The sequence below is a fragment of the Electrophorus electricus genome, chromosome 12, assembly GCF_041902795.1.
Source record: "Electrophorus electricus isolate QZ-2024a chromosome 12, ASM4190279v1, whole genome shotgun sequence".
NCBI lineage: Eukaryota > Metazoa > Chordata > Actinopteri > Gymnotiformes > Gymnotidae > Electrophorus > Electrophorus electricus.
Window position 1 is genome coordinate 1,212,653 of NC_137508.1, and position 4,848 is coordinate 1,217,500.

Here is a 4,848-nt window from a genome sequence, read left to right on the forward strand (position 1 = left end):
TACCCAGGTAGAGCTGATGCACAGTGACAGTTCAGCCGATCTCATAGACCACTGACTCCGTGGTGAGGTAGTCACATTAGAATGGAAAGTCTACTTTCACTTTAATTAATTTTTTCAATGGGAGGTTTTCTGCTATGAAGATGGCTTGTCGTTTGACGAGGTTCAGTATTTTATTTCTTGCTGCTGGAGCGCTTTGAGCCTCTGGCCCCTTATTTGCACCAGAGTGATGGCAATTTGACTGCTGTACTGTGATATTTGAGAATCCTGAAAGCCAGCTACAGAACATGCCTACAACAGAAAGAACGAAATTATAGTCAAAAACAGAGTCGTATACAGAATGATGAATTATGTGTAAATTCCACTAGCTAATCAATTCTACACTGTTTGATTACGCACACGCACACGCAGAAATTCACTGCTAGACTACACACAGCCGGGAAACAGAGAGAACACTTTAGTGTTTTGCTGTATTGATGTTCCGGCAGCAGCCTGCTTCATTAAAAGGCCTCTCTCAAACTCCCGAGGCAGTAGAAACACACTAACAAGCAAGCGACGCCCAGCAAAGCCCTCAGTATGCTTCACCGCTCCAGGTCTGCCCTGTTTTGTACGGCCCTGGCTAATCTGTTAACAGAGAGGGATGAGGCCAGTGTCCCAACAGGGCGGCAAACCATGTGATGTTATTGGCAATAGTTACACATTATACATGTATATATGTGTGTTAAACATGGTTCAAGTTTGTTCAAAATCAAAGGAATAAAATGACCAAGTCATTTATTCATCAGTATCACATATTTTCAGCAAACGGACAGCTTACCTTGCGTTATATATCAATGCATATGCTGTAACGCATTACTGACATAATGTGTTATAGACAAACACCTACGCCATACACACATGCATGTTCTTGTACTATTGCTGCTAGGACAACATGAGACTGCAATTCATTTTGCAAAGCAAAATGACACATTCACTGTGCATCTGAAACATTAGGTTGTCTGTTATGCTACTGTGTGCTGGTAATGACATTTTGTCAAGTCACTGTGACGCCGCAGGGAGGTGCAGTAGAGGGTGAGGCACCTTGAGCAGATGAGATGAAAGTGAGAAGAGAGAGAACTCCAAAAAGCACAGAGCAGTAACGTGATTGTGTGAGTCAGCTAACAGCCCAAACGTTTCTAGAAGGACAGTACTTCCAGCACTTTCTCCTCCTGCAGAAACTCTCGCCATCGTGCCGTAACAAAGCACAGATGTCCTTTTATGCAAAGTGCTCCGGGTCACAATGCCAAACAGCTGGGTTGTAATGCAGTGCTTCCCTGTTAGTGAGTGAGTGTGAGTCCTGCACTTCCTGTAGGAGTGGGACAGGATACGGGATGCCTTTGGTTCTGGAAGATAAATTTTAAAAAAAGATTTTGGTAAATCCTACATTCACTAGACTGGAACAAATCTCAGCCAAGAGTTCCAGTAGCTCTGGAGATTAAGAAAGTGAACGAAGGAGAAAGAGAGGAAATAAAAGAGCAGCGACCGACTCCACACTTGCCGGGTAACGACGCTGCCACCTGGTCCAGGGTCTCGCCTCAGCCACACCCCCGGTGGCCCCGCCGCCTGCCTTCACAACACCGCTCCATCCTGAACGTGCGGAACATCCACCTCAAGTCCCAGTGAGAGGTCGCTACCCAGGCCCACGTTTGTGTTCCAACACAAGGGTGAAAAGCTAAGTGTGCTCATTTTCCATGTAGGACACGGGACAAGGTCTGAGAAACAGAAGAGGTAACAGAAGAAAGTAATAAGCAAATGAACCATGAGTGAAATGGTTCACTTCTAGTTAACGTGTCCTGAAAGAACCTATATACTTCTGTATTTGTGCGCCTCATGAGCCGATTCAGTGGGCGAAGGGAGCTGGAAATAGTCTGTGCCTGGTCCCTGATCACTCCAGCTCTGTCCAAGATCATTACCATGCAAATCAAGCCAGGAGTGACACGCTAATCGCATTGTCAGTGAATTCCAACGCGCCCACCACCATCGCGCTGAAACTAAAGGGCAACAGTGCGCTGGGAGACAGACGACACCTCCTCCGCTAAAGGCCAGCGGTGCCGTCATCCATGAAATCAAGCGAACGAGCTTGTCAGGTGCGACAGCAAATACCCCAGCATTACTCCAGCACGCCCAGGGTTCGACGCAGCCAGGGTATGCGGATGGGAGTGGCAGCGGGTGGCTGGGTCTCCCCTGACCCCGGAGTCGTGACTGACCACCTAGCTCTCTCCGACACGGTGAATGTGCTTGAGAAGGCTGTTCACATGAAGCGTCATGTTGCCTTAAAATAAGTGACATGTTCTGAGAAAAATTAAGCGTGCTGAAAAAAATGAGCAAATATCCAGCACAACAACCTTGAAGGGAGACCCATGCATGTGTGACAGTGTGCAAATGAGAGGAAGAGAGAGAAAGCAAGAGGGAGAGAAGGAAGATTTAATCCATATTAGAGTTCAATGAGCTAAGGACAGGTGGGTGTATGAGTCAGAGAGAGAAATGTCAACCCAGAGCAAGAGCATCTTCAGACTTTGGAATTAAAAGATCAGGACTTAAAGGTTTACGTTTACTCTGCTGCAGTTCTGGTACATCGCTACAAAACACTAAATTATTGCATTTCCATTATCATACTGAATGCAGCTCATTTAATCAGCTTGTAGGGAATCAAGGTAAACTTTATTTTTATGTCAATGTTTCAAGCAACAACAAAAAAAGAACATAAGACATATAAGTAAGTCTAGAAAATGGCTAAACATTATCAAAAGATCTCATACAATGAGAGTTTTACTTTAACTCAGTCTAATAGAATTAATACAACAAACAACACATATTCACACTAGTGCACCAGCGTGCTTTTTTGAGGAGATTCATCAGGCCACTTAAAATGTGTTTTGTACAGTTAGAGATCAGATTGTCAGGAAAACAGATTTATGGATTTAATAAAATCACAGTCTATGATCTGTACTTTGAGTACTACCAATTTTCATTCTCCAAAGAGATGTTTTCCCTTTTGAAAACAGTTTACATTTACTGAAAACATCTTTACATTTACTGAAATGGCTTCTAATGGTTAGCATGTGTCCTCTAAAACGTAGGAGACTGCACCGTGGTACAGCTGAATGTGGAGGCAAGAATATCGCAAATGTGATCACATGCACGATCGTTCTGCAGTTTCAGCAGAGCAGACCCATCAACACCAAACATTTCAGAAAATGTAATGTGTGGTATACCTGGCAATGAATAGGCAGAAATAAAAAGAGAAACACTAATGTCTTCTAAAAAAACCACATACAATTCAGAACAACTCTCAGATCATTTGTTGGTTGACATGGCAACGAGCCATCGTCAGCTGTAAAGACCGTAAGGCTGCCTCATCCTGAGAGCAGTATGAGGGAACAGAATGTGACTACACACCGAGTCCCTTTCCACTGTGGGGAGCTGTCAGTTAGACCACAGTTAGATGTGATGGGGGCATAAAAGATCAACAACTACAAGCTGACCTTAGATGACGAGGTCGGCAGCACCTGCACAGACTATTGACAAAGGTTTACAAACTCAAAAATTATTACATTTTAAAGGTTCAACTTGGATATATATTTCAGAACTACCGGTAACCACGGGGCCTAAATATAAAACTTTTCTTTAACTTGAGTTCCACAGTATACAGGGAACACTTTATCAGATCACCAGTTTCCTCCTGCCCAAAATTTTCCCTGATTCTTCCCTCGTCTCACACAGGTGCCCGGCGTACCACAAGCGTCAGGCTCGTCAGATGACTGATGGTGTGTGAGAGAAATGAGCTTTGACCTGCAGACGTGTGTCCTGCTCTAACAACCATGAGATGACAACCACTGCATCGTTTACCCCCCAAACCACTAGGAGGCTAACATGCACCGCCAGGCAGATCCGGAGAGGAACGCGTCCCTGGGGTTTTCGTTTTCAGTCGTCAACGAAGCATTTTGGTACCTTAGAGATGGTTGCAGCCAGCAGGGTTTCTGGATCAAAGATTTGTTGTCATGCTGACAAACAAAATCACCTCCTCAGGACACAAACGTAATAATTACCCCATGTTGTCATTAGAATGATCATTAAAAATAAGGCGGAGAAGCTCTTTTCTCTGTTCATACATGAGGTCAATGTTCAAAGCTTGATCTGTACTTCGAGTACTTCGAACCTCAAGTACGGCTCGGCTTGAGATACGTTGCTTCAGGTCTCATGGATGACAAGCATTGAGACCATTTTCTGTCCTGGCTCCAAGATGGTGGAATGAACTCCCACTTGCTGTCCAGACAGCAGAGTCCCTTGCAGTCTTCAAACACAGACTGAAGACCCATCTAGTTGCAGAATATTTAAAGGACAACTGACACTGCTCCCATATTAACTGATTAAATTAATACCTATTGTAGGGTATTGTTTATGGTGTTTAACAAACTCTAGAACTTATTGTTTATAGCACTTATCAATGTTTAAGGTAGACCTTATGTCTTTTGCACGTCTGGGTATCAGAATTCATCCCTACAGTATTCTATTTCTACAGTGTTCCAGTTCATTGGTATGTTTGATTCTAACCTACTGTACTGTACTAGGATGTATTCTGTGAGGAAACGACAAAGCATATTTGTAAATCGCTCTGGATATGAGCGTCTGCTAAATGCCGTAAATGTAAATGTTCAACTAGAACGATCCGTATGTTAAATCTGGAACCCACACGGTGTCTTACTGGAGGGTGGGTGAGTTCTTAAATTATGCATTTTTTTCCCCAGAAAATTTTGCACAATCATTCTTTTTTCTTGGTACCGAATACTACAAATCTGACTTTCGTATACA